This window comes from Dendrobates tinctorius, unplaced genomic scaffold (genome assembly GCF_039654945.1).
Source record: "Dendrobates tinctorius isolate UK_male_01 unplaced genomic scaffold, ASM3965494v1 ptg000040l, whole genome shotgun sequence".
NCBI lineage: Eukaryota > Metazoa > Chordata > Amphibia > Anura > Dendrobatidae > Dendrobates > Dendrobates tinctorius.
The window spans coordinates 8,491,382-8,512,146 of NW_027361708.1; positions in this window are offsets into that span (position 1 = coordinate 8,491,382).

Here is a 20,765-nt window from a genome sequence, read left to right on the forward strand (position 1 = left end):
ACACTGGGTACCACTCCTCTCAGCTAAGAACAGGAAACTGAGGCTACAATTTGCACAAGCTCATCGAAATTGGACAGTAGAAGATTGGAAAAACGTTGCCTGGTCTGATGAGTCTCGATTTCTGCTGCGACATTCGGATGGTAGGGTCAGAATTTGGCGTAAACAACATGAAAGCATGGATCCATCCAGCCTTGTATCAACGGTTCAGGCTGGTGGTGGTGGTGTCATGGTGTGGGGAATTTTTTCTTGGCACTCTTTGGGCCCCTTGGTACCAATTGAGCATCGTTGCAACGCCACAGCCTACCTGAGTATTGTTGCTGACCATGTCCATCCCTTTATGACCACAATGTACCCAACATCTGATGGCTACTTTCAGCAGGATAATGCGCCATGTCATAAAGCTCGAATCATCTCAGATTGGTTTCTTGAACATGACAATGAGTTCACTGTACTCAAATGGTCTCCTCAGTCACCAGATCTCAATCCAATAGAGCATCTTTGGGATGTGGTGGAACGGGAGATTCGCATCAGGGATGTGCAGCCGACAAATCTGCGCCAACTGTGTGATGCCATCATGTCAATATGGTCCAAAATCTCTGAGGAATGCTTCCAGCACCTTGTTGAATCTCTGCCACGAAGAATTGAGGCAGTTCTGAAGGCAAAAGGGGGTCCAACCCGTTACTAGCATAGTGTACCTAATAAAGTGGCCAGTGAGTGTATATACTACATGCATGCAACATACATACAACATATATACTACATGCATGCAACATGCTTACTACATATATACTACATATATACTACATGTAACATACATACTACATATATACTACATGCAACATACATGCTACATACTACATACATGCTACATACATACTACATGCTACATACATGCAACATACATACTACATATATAATACATATATACTACATGCATGCAACATGCATACAACATATATACTACATGCATGCAACATGCATACTACATATATACTACATATATACTACATGTAATATACATACTACATGATACATACATGCAACATACATACTACATACTTGCTACATACATGCTACATACATAATACATACAACATATATACTACATGCATGCTACATACATGCAACATACATACTACATACATGCTACATACTACATGCATACTACATACATGCTACATACATACTACATACATACAACATATATACTACATGCATGCAACATACATACAACATATATACTACATGCATGCAACATGCATACTACATATATACTATATATACTACATGTAACATACATACTACATATATACTACATGCTACATACATGCAACATACATACTACATACTTGCTACATACTACATGCATACTACATACAGTGCCTACAAGTAGTATTCAACCCCCTGCAGATTTAGCAGGTTTACACATTCGGAATTAACTTGGCATTGTGACATTTGGACTGTAGATCAGCCTGGAAGTGTGAAATGCACTGCAGCAAAAAAGAATGTTATTTCTTTTTTTAATTTTTTTTTTTAAATTGTGAAAAGTTTATTCAGAGGGTCATTTATTATTCAACCCCTCAAACCACCAGAATTCTGTTTGGTTCCCTTAAAGTATTAAGAAGTATTTCAGGCACAAAGAACAATGAGCTTCACATGTTTGGATTAATTATCTTTTCCCAGCCTTTTCTGACTATTTAAGACTAGAGTTGAGCGAAACGGGTCGAAAAATTTCAAAAGTCGCCGACTTTTGGCAAAGTCGGGTTTCATGAAACGAAACCCGACCCTAGGACGAGGTCGGCCACGAGGTCGGCGACTTACGCGCCAAAGTCGCGTTTCAAAAGTTTGTTTTGCGCTCTTTTTCAGCCAATCAGGATCCACGGACACTGTGGGCAACGTGATGACATAGGCAGGGGTCACCACCATCTTTCAGAAGGGCATGCAAGTGATTGGCTTGCTTTGGTGGGCGTCACAGGGGGTATAAAAGGGCGTGCACGCCGACCACCATCTTACTTCTGCCGATATCAGTATAGGGAGAGGTTGCTGCTGATTCTGTAGGGAGAGCGTTAGGCAGGGAAGAAGACAAAAAAACTGCTTCTGCTGCTAGCGATTTGGCCTGCACAACACAACAGTCACTGTGTGTGCAGTGCAAGGGGAGGCTATATACTGGTGTATCAGTGGTGTTGGTTGTTGGGCTGCCTTCTAAGGCTTCCTGACATTCCTGCATTGCTGTTTACCCACTGCTCCGCAAACTGCTTTTTTAAAAGCAATCCCAATTTTTTTTTTTGTCCTGCTGAGAAGAAAAAAAAACTGCTTCTGCTGCTAGCGATTTGGCCTGTACAACACACCAGTCACTGTGTGAGCAGTGCAAGGGGAGGCTATATAGTGGTGCATCAGTGGTGTTGGTTGTTGGGCTGCCTTCTAAGGCTTCCTGACATTCCTGCATTGCTGTTTACCCACTGCTCCGCAAACTGCTTTTTTAAAAGCAATCCCATTTTTTTTTTTTGTCCTGCTGAGAAGAAGAAAAAACTGCTTCTGCTGCTAGCGATTTGGCCTGCACAACACACCAGTCACTGTGTGTGCAGTGCAAGGGGAGGCTATATTGTGGTGTATCAGTGGTGTTGGTTGTTGGGCTGCCTTCTAAGGCTTCCTGACCTTCCTGCATTGCTGTTTACCCACTGCTCCGCAAACTGCTTTTTTAAAAGCAATCCAATCTCCCTTATCCTCTAGTCACTTTTGTCACAGCTGTGCCATCGAGCCTGTCACATAGCGCTCAGATATCAGTGGGCCTCACACAATCCAAAAGTGTCCAGTGTCCACAAGTGTGTGCAGAAATTCAAAATCTCCCTTATCCTCTCGTCACTTTTGTCACAGCTGTGCCATCGAGCCTGTGACATAGCGCTCAGATATCAGTGGGCCTCACACAATCCAAAAGTGTCCACAAGTGTCTGCAGAAATTCAAAATCTCCCTTATCCTCTCGTCACTTTTGTCACAGCTGTGCCATCGAGCCTGTCACATAGCGCTCAGATATCAGTGGGCCTCACACAATCCAAAAGTGTCCACAAGTGTGTGCAGAAATTCAAAATCTCCCTTATCCTCTCGTCACTTTTGTCACAGCTGTGCCATCGAGCCTGTGACATAGCGCTCAGATATCACTGGGCCTCACACAATCCAAAAGTGTCCACAAGTGTCTGCAGAAATTCAAAATCTCCCTTATCCTCTCGTCACTTTTGTCACAGCTGTGCCATCGAGCCTGTGACATAGCGTTCAGATATCAGTGGGCCTCACACAATCCAAATGTGTCCACAAGTGTGTGCAGAAATTCAAAATCTCCCTTATCCTCTCGTCACTTTTGTCACAGCTGTGCCATCGAGCCTGTGACATAGCGCTCAGATATCAGTGGGCCTCACACAATCCAAAAGTGTCCACAAGTGTCTGCAGAAATTCAAAATCTCCCTTATCCTCTCGTCACTTTTGTCACAGCTGTGCCATCGAGCCTGTCACATAGCGCTCAGATATTCATTGGGCCTCACACAATCCAAAAGTGTCCAGTGTCCACAAGTGTGTGCAGAAATTCAAAATCTCCCTTATCCTCTCGTCACTTTTGTCACAGCTGTGCCATCGAGCCTGTGACATAGCGCTCAGATATCAGTGGGCCTCACACAATCCAAAAGTGTCCACAAGTGTCTGCAGAAATTCAAAATCTCCCTTATCCTCTCGTCACTTTTGTCACAGCTGTGCCATCGAGCCTGTCACATAGCGCTCAGATATTCATTGGGCCTCACACAATCCAAAAGTGTCCAGTGTCCACAAGTGTGTGCAGAAATTCAAAATCTCCCTTATCCTCTCGTCACTTTTGTCACAGCTGTGCCATCGAGCCTGTGACATAGCGCTCAAATATCAGTGGGCCTCACACAATCCAAAAGTGTCCACAAGTGTCTGCAGAAATTCAAAATCTCCCTTATCCTCTCGTCACTTTTGTCACAGCTGTGCCATCGAGCCTGTGACATAGCGCTCAGATATCAGTGGGCCTCACACAATCCAAAAGTGTCCACAAGTGTCTGCAGAAATTCAATATCTCCCTTATCCTCTCGTCACTTTTGTCACAGCTGTGCCATCGAGCCTGTCACATAGCGCTCAGATATTCATTGGGCCTCACACAATCCAAAAGTGTCCAGTGTCCACAAGTGTGTGCAGAAATTCAAAATCTCCCTTATCCTCTCGTCACTTTTGTCACAGCTGTGCCATCGAGCCTGTGACATAGCGCTCAGATATCAGTGGGCCTCACACAATCCAAAAGTGTCCACAAGTGTCTGCAGAAATTCAAAATCTCCCTTATCCTCTCGTCACTTTTGTCACAGCTGTGCCATCGAGCCTGTCACATAGCACTCAGATATCAGTGGGCCTCACACAATCCAAAAGTGTCCACAAGTGTGTGCAGAAATTCAAAATCTCCCTTATCCTCTGGTCACTTTTGTCACAGCTGTGCCATCGAGCCTGTGACATAGCGCTCAGATATCAGTGGGCCTCACACAATCCAAAAGTGTCCACAAGTGTCTGCAGAAATTCAAAATCTCCTTTTTCCTCTAGACACTTTGGTCACAGCTGTGCCATCGAGCCTGTCACATAGCGCTCAGATATCAGTGGGCCTCACACAATCCAAAAGTGTCCAGTGTCCACAAGTGTCTGCAGAAATTCAAAATCTCCCCTGTCCTATAGACACCTTGTACCTTGTTTTACATTACTATATAGTTTGTTGGATTTTGTCTACATTTCTACCAAAAATGAGGAAAGCTGGTGGAAGAGGCCGTGGAATTGGGCGGGGGTTGGCAGCTGGTAATGATGGTGTTGGTGGTGGATCTGATGGTAGTGGCAAGAGCAAAATAGGACCGAATGCAGGAGGTGTTGAGCCTGCGTCATCGTCTGGCTACATAAGGCCTCGAACGCTTAGTTTTCTAGGAGTTGGCAAACCGCTTTTAAAGCCAGAGCATCAGGAAAAAGTTTTGTCTTACATTGCTGACTCAGCCTCCAGCTCTATCGCCTCCTCTTCTTCAGTTGTAAAAAGTAAAAGCACTGAGTCATCATTGGAGGCTCATGTTCATGAACCACACCTTTCCTTGTGTCCTTCACCCCAACCAAGATTGAAGGATGATGCAGGCCATACTACTGATTACTCCATGGAGCTGTTTTCACATACCATGCCTGGATTATCAAGTCAAATGGTGAATTACCCAGGCCAAGATGAATCTGACATGGAGTGCACTGATGCACAGCCGCTGATGGATGATTCTGCTAGTACATTCACTCAGAGCACTACATTGTCCTCGCAGTGTACAGAGCCAGATTCTGACCCTGATGAGACTCAGGTGCCCCTTCCCGCACACTATACCACCATACACGGTGACACAGAGGAAGGTGCACATGACATAGAAGAGGAGGTGATGGATGACCCAGTTGTTGACCCAGATTGGCATCCATTGGGGAAGAGGGTGCTGCTTCCAATAGCTCAGATGAGGAGCATCCACAGCAGACATCGACATCGCAACAGCTGTTATCTGGCAGGCCCGGAGCACTCCAAAGACAGGTTCCAAACATCAAAAGAGTTGCTGGACAGCTTGTCCAGAGGGTCAAAAGATCACAGCGTGCTAGGCCGCAAAATGTCTGCCAAAGTAGGAAAGAGTGCAGTGTGGTACTTTTTTTAACAAAATCCTCATGATCAGGCCAAGGTTATCTGTAAGAAGTGCGCAAAGACCTTTAGCCGAGGGAAAAATCTGAAAAATTTGAATACCAGTTGCATGCTTAGACATTTAACCAGCATGCACTTGCAAGCGTGGACACAACACCAAACCTCAAGTGCCACATGTGCAACTGATCACAACGAAGGTAGTCAGCAACGCTACATTGTTTCCCCCACTGTAAGCCCACAGGTTAGCACAGCAGCAAATGTTGAGGTGTCGTTGCAAGACCACAGCAGTCAGGGAATCCCACTGTTATATCAACGAAAGACTGATTCTAGGCCATCAGAAAGAACACCAACTCCATCACCATCATCAACCCTCTCTCAGTCCGCCCTGTCCACCGCTACTTCCACCATATGCAGCTCTCAAGTCCAGCTCACCCTCCCAGACACTATGAGTATGTCAAGAAAGTACTCAGTCTCTCATCCGCGTACACTGGGTTTGAACGCCCACATTGCCAAACTAATCTCGTTTGAGATGATGCCCTTTCGGTTGGTGGAAAGCGCAGCTTTCCGCGAACTCATGGCCTATGCAGTACCACGATATGACCTACCCAGTCGCCACTTCTTCTCTCACAAAGCCATCCCAGCCCTCCACCATCATGTGAAAGACCACATTGTCCATGCACTCAAGCAGTCAGTGAGCGGAAAGGTGCACCTCACAACTGATGCATGGTCCAGTCGGCATGGCCAGGGCCGTTACGTGTCCATCACTGCGCACTGGGTTAATGTGGTGGATGCAGGGTCCACAGGGGACAGCGGTGGTGGGACAGTGCTGCCTAGCCCACGGTATAGGAAACAGTTGGCTGTAGGCATTCGACCCTCCTCCTCCTCCAGAAGCGAAAGCTCGTCCTCAGAGCGCAGTCGTACGAGCACTCCATCTGCAGCTGCCACTGTTGCACACGATGTGTCCCCCTATCGAGCAGCTAGTGGAAAGCGTCAGCAGGCTGTGTTGCAGATGATGTGTTTGGGCAACAGACACACCGCCGAGGTGCTGGCCGAGTACTTGAAGTGACAAACTGAGTCATGGCTGGGCAGTGTACATCTTGAGGCAGGCAAGGTAGTTAGTGATAACGGCCGTAATTTTGTGGCAGCCATAGCCCTTTCAAAACTCAGCCATATACCTTGCTTGGCTCACACCTTGAACCTGGTGGTGCAGTGCTTCCTCAAAAATTGTCCGGAGTTAACAGCCCTGCTCCAGAAGGTGCGAAGACTGTGCGCGCACATCCGCCGGTCGCCTGTACACTCCGTTCGTATGCAGAAGCTGCAGCGATTGCTCCACCTTCCCAACCACCGCCTCATTATCGACATTGCAACAAGGTGGAACTCCACCCTGCACATGGTGGAGCGGCTGTGCGAGCAGAGGCAGGCCATAATGCATTTGTGGGAGGATACACGGCCAGGCACTTTGAGAGCAGACATGGAGTTGACAGGTGTGCAGTGGTCGAAGTTGAAAGACCTCTGTAAAGTCCTTCAGTGTTTTGAGGAATGCACACGGCTGGTAAGCGCAGATGACGCCATCCTAAGCATGAGCATCCCACTTATGCGTCTGCTCATGCAAACTTTGACGCACCTTAAGGAGCATGCGTCTGCAGCCAATGTTGATGAGGAGGAAGAGGAGGAGGGAATCCTTGATGACATTCAGCCATTGTCTGCTCAGGGACCTCTCCTGGACGAGGTGGAGGAAGAAGAGGAGGAGGAGGAGGAGGATGATGGGGATGATTACTTAGGGGAGGAGGATGCATCTCGTGGGGCAAGTGAAAATGTTGGCGTGGCAAGGTCTGGTACAGGGTTTGTGCGTGACTGGAGGGATGTGGATTTGCCAGAAAGTGCTCCTCCACCCAGCACTCGCAGTACATCATTGACACCGGGAACATTGGCCCACATGTCAGATTATGCCTTGCAGATCCTAAAAAGGGACCCACGCATTGCCAAAATGATGAACGATGAAGACTACTGGTTGGCCAGCATCCTGGATCCACGCTATAAAGGCAAATTACAAAACATCATGCCACAGGAGAACCTTGACCTAATATTGGCTAATAAACAAGCAACTCTGGTAAATCGGTTGCTTGAGGCATTCCCAGCACACAGCAGCGGTGATGATTCTCACACGAGCCGTACAGGCCGGGGGCAGCTTGGCAGAGGTGTTCGTGGTGCACACAGCAGAAGTGGCGTTGGAGACAGGGGTTTCATGACAATGTTGTGGACTGATTTTTCAAATACCGCTCACACAACTGGTAATACTGCATCGATGGAAAGTGACAGGAGACAGCAGTTGTCAACTATGGTTACAAACTACTTTTCCTCCCATATCGATGTTCTCCCACACAGGTCATTCCCCTTTGACTATTGGGCCGCTAAACTGGACACCTGGCCTGAATTGGCCCAATATGTCTTACAGGAGCTCGCTTGCCCAGCTGCAAGTGTGCTATCGGAAAGAGTCTTCAGTGCAGCTGGATCAATCCTGACAGAAAAAAGGACCCGTCTGTCAACCCAAAATGTGGATGATCTAACCTTCATTAAAATGAACCATGCATGGGTTTCCAAGGATTTTGTCCCACCTTCCCCTGATGACACATAGGGTGACAGAAAAATGGCTTGCTTTGGTCCACCTCTTCCTGGGACTTCACCTATTTTGCCTTTTGCATCAGCTGAATGTCCAACATCAACATATGCCACTTTCTAAAACTCCCTAACTGTGCTGCCTCCCCCCCATGGCCGGGGTCACCACCTAGCGCACGACACCATGCGAGTGCCGTTGCCCTGGACAGGTGGGTAGGCCGACTCTTGGGTGCGGGCACTGGCACAGGGTCCCTCATAGTGCAATCAAGTGTCTCTGACGGTGGTGGTGCACACCCGCCGTCAGACACACCGCCGTACTATGAGGGGCCCAGTGCCAGTACCGACGCCAACGAGTGGGCCCCCCTTGCTTGGGCAGGGCCCCAGCATTTGCAATCTTTACCTCTCCCTGCTCCTCCGCTGTGTAATCTGGGCCGTCAAATCCATACTGTGCCTGACACCGTCTGAGCCTGCCTCCTGATGTACAGACATATATTTTGAATGTGTACGCTACCCATACATCTTATCCAGGGATACGGTACCCTTTCTAACCTTTGTGCAATCACGTGCAATCCATACTGGGCCTAACACCGTCTGAGCCTGCCTCCTGATGTATAGACATATATTTTGAATGTGTACGCTATCCATACATGTTATCCAGGGATACGGTACCCTTTCTAACCTTTGTGCAATCACGTGCAATCTATACTGGGCCTAACACCGTCTGAGCCTGCCTCCTGATGTACAGACATATATTTTGAATGTGTACGCTATCCATACATGTTATCCAGGGATACGGTACCCTTTCTAACCTTTGTGCAATCACGTGCAATCCATACTGGGCCTAACACCGTCTGAGCCTGCCTCCTGATGTACAGACATATATTTTGAATGTGTACGCTATCCATACATGTTATCCAGGGATACGGTACCCTTTCTAACTTTTGTGCAATCACGTGCAATCCATACTGGGCCTAACACCGTCTGAGCCTGCCTCCTGATGTACAGACATATATTTTGAATGTGTACGCTATCCATACATGTTATCCAGGGATACGGTACCCTTTCTAACCTTTGTGCAATCACGTGCAATCCATACTGGGCCTAACACCGTCTGAGCCTGCCTCCTGATGTACAGACATATATTTTGAATGTGTACGCTATCCATACATGTTATCCAGGGATACGGTACCCTTTCTAACCTTTGTGCAATCACGTGCAATCCATACTGGGCCTAACACCGTCTGAGCCTGCCTCCTGATGTACAGACATATATTTTGAATGTGTACGCTATCCATACATGTTATCCAGGGATACGGTACCCTTTCTAACCTTTGTGCAATCACGTGCAATCCATACTGGGCCTAACACCGTCTGAGCCTGCCTCCTGATGTACAGACATATATTTTGAATGTGTACGCTATCCATACATGTTATCCGGGGATACGGTACCCTTTCTAACCTTTGTGCAATCACGTGCAATCCATGCTGGGCGTGAGAACGGCTGGCGAGCTGTTAAGCAAGCTACAGCACCTGTGGTTTGCACACGTAAGTTTTTCATTTTTTCAGGAATGACGGTTAGGCCTAATTCCGGAACTGCGGTTGACCTGCACTTACTGGGAAATCATTGTTCGCGGGTAATAATTGTCATCAGTGATCCCCATCACTAACGTTGTTCAGCGGGTTATCTGCACCTGTAAGCGACAAACACTGGCCTTTTCAGTGTAGCGCACATGCAGCCACGGACATGTAATGGCATGACACACCAGTTATTGGCCAATCTCATGTGCCAGAGCCTCACGTGTCCCTCTAGTAAGCCGGACTCGGACCGCGGGGCATGACGGAGTCTCGTTCGTTAACGGAATTAAGCTTGCAATGTGTGCATCTGTTCTGTAGCTGGCATGGTTGAGGTTTCCCAGGTGGAGTCGAATTTAACCGTAGGCTCCACTCCTGGTGGTGCCCTTCTGGACATTCCTTTAAAGTTCAGCTTTGCAACCATACTGCCCACGTAATACAAACACTTTGCCTTCATGAACGCTGTTTGGAGGGTCATGACTCATGGGAATAACGCCGCCCAATCAGTTAACCTGCTAGAGAGATCGTTCGTTGCTCCCAAGCATGACATCACACTCCCTAGGAAGAAGGCAATGCCACTGTGGCGACCGTACTCCTGGGGGCGACACAAGTGCACTGATGCCCAGCCACTGCTCGATGAATCTGCTGGTACATTGACCCAGACCACTACATTCCCCTCGCACGCTACTCGGCCTGAATCTGACCCTGATGAAACTCAGGTTACCCTTCCCATATACAGTTCCATCTTACACGGTGACAAAGAGGAAGCTGCAGATGAAGGTGCAGGTTCGGCCCACCCGCCATCAGACACACCACCGTACTATCAGGGGCCCTGTGCCAGTGCCGTCGCCAATGAGTGGGCCCCCCCCCGCTTGCTCAGGATCACAGCACTTGCAAAGTTGAAATACTGTGCAGTGAGATGGAAGATGGGGACGACGAGGAGTCCAGACAAGTACAGGGATTCCCTAGCGAGGAGACTTATTTGATTGTTTTCAATGTTGGGACTGCAATTTTTGGGGAGCACTATACTCTGCAGAATGATAGATGGTGCCCACCATACACTGGAACATTCCAAAGGTGGACATCAGACACTGGAGCAGCATTTACAGGGCCCATTATACACTAGAGCATTAGAAATGGGGCCCATTATGTTTGGAGCATTATTTGGGCCCATAAGACAGTGGAGCTTCATCCATGGGGACCAACATATACTGTAGCATTATGTGGAGCTCATCATATACTGTTTCAAACATTATATGGGACCAATGATTCTGTATGGAGAAATAGATGGACCTCGTCATGAGATGTAAAAAGTGAAGTATTTTTCATTGTACTATACCGCTATTTCTCTGCCGTATCGGAGCATGATGAGTTGTGGTATGTGTTAAAGGGGCACTCTTTCGCCCAGGGCACATGAAAACCTGGAGCCAGCCCTTCCCCCCCCACAACTTTAGCCAAATAACCCCCATTTTTCAGTGCGTAACTTGTATTATGAAGTTAATTAAGGTTGACAAGCTTAAGTAAGAAGAATTGATGCTTTTGGCATTCAAATGGGCACTGTAGGTGTGTTTCCTGTCCTCCTCTCACTGCCGACTTTTGTTCCCCATTGACTTACATTGGGTTTCGTGTTTTGGGACGACCCCGACTTTTCCCTATAATCGGACGATCTTGCTCGACCCGACTTTTGGAAAAGTCGGGTTTCACGAAACGAAACGCGACCCTAAAAAACCAAAAGTCGCTCAACTCTATTTAAGACCCTCCCCAAACTTGTGAACAGCACTCATACATGGTCAACATGGGAAAGACAAAGGAGCATTCCAAGGCCATCAGAGACAAGATCATGGAGGGTCACAAGGCTGGCAAGGGGTACAAAACCCTTTCCAAGGAGTTGGGCCTACCTGTCTCCACTGTTGGGAGCATCATCCGGAAGTGGAAGGCTTATGGAACTACTGTTAGCTTTCCACGGCCTGGACAGCCTTTGAAAGTTTCCTCCCGTGCCGAGGCCAGGCTTGTCCGAAGAGTCAAGGCTAACCCAAGGACAACAAGGAAGGAGCTCCGGGAAGATCTCATGGCAGTGGGGACATTGGTTTCAGTCAATACCATAAGTAACGTACTCCACCGCAATGGTCTCCGTTCCAGACGAGCCCGTAAGGTACCTTTACTTTCAAAGCGTCATGTCAAGGCTCGTCTACAGTTTGCTCTTGATCACTTGGAGGACTCTGAGACAGACTGGTTCAAGGTTCTCTGGTCTGATGAGACCAAGATCGAGATCTTTGGTGCCAACCACACACATGACGTTTGGAGACTGGATGGCACTGCATACGACCCCAAGAATACCATCCCTACAGTCAAGCATGGTGGTGGCAGCATCATGCTGTGGGGCTGTTTCTCAGCCAAGGGGCCTGGCCATCTGGTCCGCATCCATGGGAAGATGGATAGCACGGCCTACCTGGAGATTTTGGCCAAGAAGCTCCGCTCCTCCATCAAGGATCTTAAGATGGGTCATCATTTCATCTTCCAACAAGACAACGACCCAAAGCACACAGCCAAGAAAACCAAGGCCTGGTTCAAGAGGCAAAAAATCAAGGTGTTGGAGTGGCCTAGTCAGTCTCCTGACCTTAACCCAATTGAAAACTTGTGAAAGGAGCTCAAGATTAAAGTCCACATGAGACACCCAAAGAACCTAGATAACTTGGAGAAGATCTGCATGGAGGAGTGGGCCAAGATAACTCCAGAGACCTGTGCCGGCCTGATCAGGTCTTATAAAAGACAATTATTAGCTGTAATTGCAAACAAGGGTTATTCCACAAAATATTAAACCTAGGGGTTGAATAATAATTGACCCACACTTGTATGTTTAAAATTTATTAAAATTTAACTGAGCAACATAACTTTTTGGTTTGTAAGATTTATGCATCTGTTAATAAATCCTGCTCTTGTGTGAAGTTTGCATTGGGTTAAATACTACTTGTAGGCACTGTACATACTACATACATGCTACATACATACTACATGCATGCAACATACATACTACATATATACCACATGCATGCAACATGCATACTACATATATGCTGCATATATACTACATGCATGCAACATACATATATACTACATACAATACATACATATAGACATACAGTATATATAACATAGAGTACATACTCACCGTCACTTGTCACTTTGATCCCCGAAGCCATTGTCGCCTGAGGAATAAATATCAAAATAAAAAACCACCAATATACTTACCCCGATCCGCAGAAGTCCACGAGGGTCCCACGTCGATCTTGCGTGGAGAACAGCAGCATCAGCTGATGCTACCGTTCTCTACCAGCTCCAGGAATACAATGACGGAAGGTAGGTATCCTTCTGCACTGTATTCCTCCACCACTGAAAAAAAAAGTCCCTAGTCTCACTTTATGGCAAAAGCTGCGTGGGAACTAGGGATTATGGCATAAAGTGAGACTAGGGACTTTTTTTTTACAGTGGTGGAGGAATACAGTGCGGAAGGATACCTACCTTCCGTCATTGTATTCCTGGAGCTGGTAGAGAACGGTATCATCAGCTGATGCTGCTGTTCTCCACGCAAGATCGACGTGGGACCCTCATGGACTTCTGCGGATCGGGGTAAGTAAATTGGTGATTTTTATTTTGATATTTATTCCTCAGGCGACAATGGCTTCGGGGATCAAAGTGACAAGTGACGGTGAGTATGTACTCTATGTTATATGTACTGTATGTCTATATGTATGTATTGTATGTAGTATATATGTATGTTGCATGCATGTAGTATATATGCAGTATATATGTAGTATGCATGTTGCATGCATGTGGTATATATGTAGTATGTATGTTGCATGCATGTAGTGTATGTATGTAGTATGTATGTAGCATGTATGTAGTATGTATGTAGTATGCAAGTAGTATGTAGCATGTGTGTAGTATGTATGTTGCATGTATGTAGCATGTAGTGTGTATGTTGCATGTATGTAACATGTAGTATATATGTAGTATGTATGTTACATGTAGTATATATAGTATATATGTAGTATGCATGTTGCATGCATGTAGTATATATGTTGTATGTATGTAGTATGTATGTAGCATGTATGTAGTATGTATGTAGCAAGTATGTAGTATGTATGTTGAATTTCCCACGCAGCAATGGCATAAAGTGAGACTAGGGATTTTTTTTTTTACAGTGGTGGAGGAATACAGTGCGGAAGGATACCTACCTTCCATCATTGTATTCCTGGAGCTGGTAGAGAACGGTAGCATCAGCTGATGCTGCTGTTCTCCACGCAAGATCGACGTGGGACCCTCGTGGACTTCTGCGGATGAGGGTAAGTATATTGGTGGTTTTTTATTTTGATATTTATTCCTCAGGCGACAATGGCTTCGGGGATCAAAGTGACAGGTGACGGTGAGTATGTACTCTATGCTATATGTACTGTATGTCTATATGTATGTATTGTATGTAGTATATATGTATGTTGCATGCATGTAGTATATATGCAGTATATATGTAGTATGCATGTTGCATGCATGTGGTATATATGTAGTATGTATGTTGCATGCATGTAGTGTATGTATGTAGTATGTATGTAGCATGTATGTAGTATGTATGTAGTATGCATCTAGTATGTAGCATGTATGTAGTATGTATGTTGCATGTATGTAGCATGTAGTGTGTATGTTGCATGTATGTAGCATGTAGTATATATGTAGTATGTATGTTACATGTAGTATATATAGTATATATGTAGTATGCATGTTGCATGCATGTAGTATATATGTTGCATGTATGTAGTATGTATGTAGCATGTTTGTAGTATGTATGTAGCAAGTATGTAGTATGTATGTTGCATGTATGTAGCATGTAGTATATATGTAGTATGTATGTTACATGTCGTGTATATATAGTATATATGTAGTATGCATGTTGCATGCATGTAGTATATATGTAGTATGTATGTTACATGTAGTATATATAGTATATATGTAGTATGCATGTTGCATGCATATAGTATATATGTTGTATGTATGTTGCATGCATGTAGTATATATGTATTATGTCTGTAGTATGTATGTAGTATGTATGTAGCATGTAGTATGTATGTAGTATGCATGTAGTATGTAGCATGTATGTAGTATGCATGTTGCATGTAGTATATATGTAGTATATATGTAGTATGCATGTTGTATGTATGTAGCATGTATGTAGCATGTATGTAGCATGTATGTAACATGTAAATTTTTTTTTTTTTTTTTTTTTTTACATTCAACACATTAGCCGGATGATAGGACAACTACTGTCCCATCATTGGCTAATGTGTCAATCACTGTCATGGTAGCAGGCATCGCCCGATGGGACTTGTAGTCCCATCGGATGATGCCTGCACAGACCCCCGGAGCCTGCACAGACCACCGGCAGGCCGGCACAGCCCTCCGGCAGGCCGGTACAGACCCCCGGCAGGCCGCACAGACCCCTGGGCAGTCGGCACAGACCCCCGGAGCCTGCACAGACCCCCGGACAGTCAGCACAGACCACCGGCAGGCCGGCACAGCCCCCCGGCAGGCCGGTACAGACCCCCGGACAGTCGGCACAGCCCCCCGGCAGGCCGGTACAGACCCCCGGACAGTCGGCACAGACCCCCCGAAGGCCCGAACTGACAGCGCATCATGATGCGCACAGACAGCGCATCATGATGACGTCATTTCGGCAGCCAATCAGAGCCACAAAAGTGGCTCATTGCATTTTGGACTTCCGATTCCAGTATCTGATACGAAAAAAGTATCGGTACTCGGTATCGGAATTCCGATACGGCAAATATCGGCCGATACCCGATACTTGCGGTATCGGAAAGCTCAACACTAGTCATGAGTAGATTGACAAAAGGAATTTGACACTTGTAGCCCATGTCCTGGATATGTCTGTGTGTGGTGGTTCTTGAAGCAATGACTCCAGCAGCAGTCCACTCATTGTGAATCTCCCCCAATTTTTTAATAGCCTTTTCTTAACAATACTTTCAAAGCTGTGGTTATCCCGGTAGCTTATGCAACTTTTTCTGCCACACTTTTTTTTTCACCCAACTTTCCATTACTATACTTGGATACAGCACTCTGTGAACAGCCAGCTTCTATAGCAATGACCTTTTGTGGCTTACCCTCATTTTCAAGTGTGTCAATCACTTCCTTCTGGACATATGTCAAGTCAGTAGTATACCCCATGATTGTTGAGCCTGATGAAACAGACTAAGGGACCCTTTTAAGTGCTAAGGAATCCTTTTCATGTGTTTTTTTTCTTAATTATTCTAATTTATTGAGATAATGACTTTTGGGTTTTCATTGGCTGTAAGTAGGGATGAGCAAATATACTTGTTAGGATTCGCTACTCGGCGAGTAATGCGGTACTTGAATCCTAGCGAGTAAATTTCACTACTCGTCTCTCAATATTCAGATCTCCCGCCCGGCATGTATTAGCAATCACAGTAAAGCCGCCGCCTTTTTTGTTGTGGCATTACTGTGATTGGCTGGCCGCATAGCATCACTGTATCGATGGAGTCCCTGGAGAGCGGTCGCATCAGCTGATGCTGCTGCTCTCCACGGGAGATTGACGCGAGACCCTCGTTATTAATGGGATTATGGCAGAAAGGTGAGTATAGCTTGCTTTATTATTTTAATTTTTTTACAGGTGATCGATGGCTTTGGGGAATTAGGTGTGTGCGGTAAGTATGTACTCTATGTTATGTGTTGTGTTATGTGTATGTACTGTGTGTTATATGTTGTATGTACTTTATGTCTTTTTTTTCTTTACGTTCACCACATTAGCCAGATGATTGGAATACTACTTTCTCATCATCCGCTAATGCTGTCACTGTAGCGGGCATAGCCGGATGGGACAAGTAGTCCCATCTGATGATGCCGCACGGCCCGGCACAGCACCGCACAGGTCTGGCAGCACCCGCAGAGCCCGGCACAAACACACACAGCTCCACAGACCCCCACACACATTCTCCACGCACACATAGTGTCCGCCCACACACATTCTCTGCCCATTACTCGCATTTCCCATATACTTACATTGGCCTCGCTACTCGTTACGAATACCCGAGTATTAAGAGCTACTCTAAACAAGTACAGCGAGTCCAAGTATTTCACTACTCACTCATCCCTAGCTGTAAGCCATAGTCATCAACATTAGCAGAAAGAAACATGAGAAATAGATCACTGTTGTGAGTTCATTTTCCCATTCACCATTGAGGTCTGATGAACTCCCTCTTCTGGTGAAGAAAGGTAGTTAGGCTGATTACCAAGCACCTGAGCTGGATGATGATGACTGGGTGACTGGAATTGCTGACTGGATATAAGGCAGCCGACGCCCTTCTGCCTTGCTGGTGATTTCCCTGAGGGATTCTAGGAGACCAGTCTGATTCTTGCTCCTCAAAAGCTAAGTTTTCTGCTCTGCTTTTTGCATTTGTGTTTTGGTTTTGTTTTACCTTGTTTTTCTGGATTTCTGCCATTCCCTGCTGGGGTGAGCTGAATTTCTTTTTTGCTCTGTCTTCAGAAAATACCTGAGTACTGATATAGTCTTTTTGAAGCCTAGCGTCTTCAGGTCTTTTTTCCCTATCAGTCTGTTGGCTCTTGTTTTGGCAGATTGCAGACAGCAGCTTTTCTATCCTGTCCTATTTAGTTAGCTTTGGCCCCATCATTTGCTCAGCCTATCTTTCTATCTGTGTGAGTGTTTTTTCATCTTGCTTCACCGTCATTATATGTTGGGGGCTGCCTATTGCTTTGGGGTCTGCTCTGCAGCAGTTTAGATTTCCCTTTCTGTCTTTAGGCTATGTAGTTCTCCGGCTGTGATCGAGGGGTCTAGGGCACCGTAGGAACCCCCCACGGCTACTGCTAGTTGTTGTTGTTAGGTTCAGGGTTCTGCAATCCGATAGCTGCCAACTTCTCTGGTTTTCTGGACTTAGCTAGTATTTCTGTTTTTGCCTCCTACGGTGACTCATTCATAACAGAATCACCAGCCATACCGCAGATCCTAGGGTACTCAATAGCAGGAAAGAATTGTAAAAAAAAAAAGTGTGTATATTTTTTCCTCTATATCTCTGAGGCCATAGGGGGAATTTGTTTTCTTGAAATGGAGATAAAGCAATTGTCTGATCGTGTGGAGCAGCTCGCTGCGGAAGTGCGGGGAATTTCCGCCTACCTTGCTCATTCACATGCTGCTGAACCAAAGATCCCTACTCCTGATGTGTTTTTTGGGGATCGATCTAAATTTTTGGATTTCAAAAACAATTGTAAATTATTTTTTGCCTTGAAGCCTAACTCGTCAGGGAGCTCCGCACAGCAGGTTAAAATTGTCATCTCTTTGCTGCGTGGCGATCCCCAGGATTGGGCGTTTTCTTTGAAACTAGATGATCCTATTCTGACTAATGTGAATGCATTTTTTCAAGCCTTGGGGTTGTTGTTTGATGAACCTAATGCTATTGATCAGGCTGAAAAGACCCTGTTGGCATTGAGCCAGGGTCGAGATTCTGCAGAATTGTACTGTCAAAAATTCCGAAAGTGGGCGGTCCTTACTACCTGGAATGATAATGCCTTGGCAGCTCTCTTTCGGAAAGGTTTGTCAGAAGCCGTAAAAGATACTATGGTGGGATTTCCTGCTCCCTCTGGTCTTGACGATTCTATGTCATTAGCCATTCCGGTTGATCGGCGTTTACGTGAACGCAGGACTGCACGAGAGGTGTTGCCACCTGTTGAACAAGTGTCTGAACCTATGCAATGTGATAGAGTTTTGTCCAGGGAGCAACGTCAGGAGTTCAGAAGACGTAATAAGTTGTGTTTTTTTGTGGAGATGCCTTGCATATTATTTCTGTCTGTCCTAAACGAGAGAAACGTTTTGCACACACGTTTTCTGTGGGTGGTGATCAACCTAAGTTTCTTCTGGCAATTACTCTGATCTGCTCCTTGTCCACTTTTTCCGCCAAGGCTTTTGTGGATTCGGGAGCAGCCCTGAACCTAATGGACTTGGATTTTGCTAAACGTTTTGGATTTCCGATGACACCTCTGCGGAGCCTATCCCTTTGAGGGGGATTGATGCTACTCCTTTGGCGAAAAATAAACCTCAGTTTTGGACCCAGGTGGTAATGCGGGTCGCCCCAGACCATCAAGAAAATTGCAGATTTTTGGTGTTGCATAATTTGCATGATACCATTGTTCTGGGGTTTCCCTGGTTGCAAATTCATAATCCAGTTTTGGATTGGAAATCTGTGTCTGTGGTGAGTTGGGGTTGTCGGTGTGCCCTTAATGAGGCTCCGGTTTTTTCCACCTCTCCTCAGTGGCATGATGTTCCTGACTATTTGGCGGACTTTTATGATGTATTTAGTGAGAATGAGTCTGCGTCTTTGCCTCCTCATAGGAGTTATGACTGTGCAATTGAACTGAGCCCGGGGTGTAAATTTCCCAAGGGTCGGCTCTTCAATTTATCTGTACCCGAGCACGAGGCTATGCGATCCTATATTAAGGAGGCGTTGGAGAAGGGTCATATTAGACCATCCTCTTCACCCTTAGGTGCCGGGTTTTTTTTTGTGTTCAAAAAGGATGGTTCATTAAGGCCTTGTATTGATTATCGTGCCCTCAACAAAATTACTATTAAATATCAGTATCCGTTACCCCTGATTTCGGATCTATTCTCCAGAGTTAAAGTTGCTTGCTGGTTTACCAAGCTTGACCTCAGGGGGCGTATAATCTTATCCGCATTAAGCATGGGGATGAATGGAAGACGGCGTTTAATACTCCGGAGGGACATTTTGAGTACCTGGTGATGCCTTTTGGGCTCACTAATGCCCCTTCTGTCTTCCAGTGCTTCATGAACGACATTTTCTGAGACTTTGTGGATAAATTTTTGATTATCTATCTGGATGATATTTTGATCTTCTCCAAGGATTGGGATTCTCATGTGGAACATGTTCGGACTGTGTTCCGTATCTTGAGGGAGAATTCCCTGTATGTCAAAGGATCGAAATGCCTTTTTGGGGTACAGAGGATTTCTTTTTTTGGGATTTATTTTGTCTCCGTCAACTATTGAAATGGACCCAGCCAAGGTACAGGCCATTTATGATTGGGTTCAGCCCACTTCTTTGAAGGCCCTCCAGAAGTTTTTGGGTTTTGCTAATTTTTATCGGAAATTTATAGCAAAATTTTCTAGTATTGCCAAGCCACTGACTGATCTGACTAAGAAGGGTGCTGATGTGTTGAATTGGTCTCCGGAGGCTGTTTCTTCCTTTCAGGAGCTGAAGGGAAGATTCACTTCTGCCCCGGTTTTGCGGCAACCTGATGTCTCACTCCCGTTCCAGGTAGAGGTAGACGCTTCTGAGATTGGTGCAGGAGCTGTTTTGTCCCAAAAGGATCCTGTAACATCTAAAATGAATTCCTGTGCTTTCTTTTCCCGAAAGTTCTCTCCATCTGAACGTAACTATGATGTGGGGAATCGGGAACTGTTAGCCATGAAATGGGCATTTGAGGAGTGGAGACATTGGTTGGAGGGAGCTAAACATCAAGTCGTGGTCCTCACTGACAACAAGAATTTGATTTACCTGGAGTCGGCTAAGCGCTTGAACCCTAGACAGGCTAGGTGGGCCTTGTTTTTTACACGTTTTGATTTTGTGGTCTCTTTTCTTCCTGGCACTAGGAATGTCAAGGCTGACGCTCTCTCTAGGAGCTTCTTTGCTGATTCTCCTGTGGTGACTAAGCCTGCTACCATCTTTGACGAAGGGGTAGTTCTTTCTGCCATCTCACCCGATTTGAAACGTGCTCTGGAAGAGTTCCAGGAGGACAAACTGGAGCGTTGTCCCAGTGGAAAGTTGTATGTTCCTGACCAGTGGA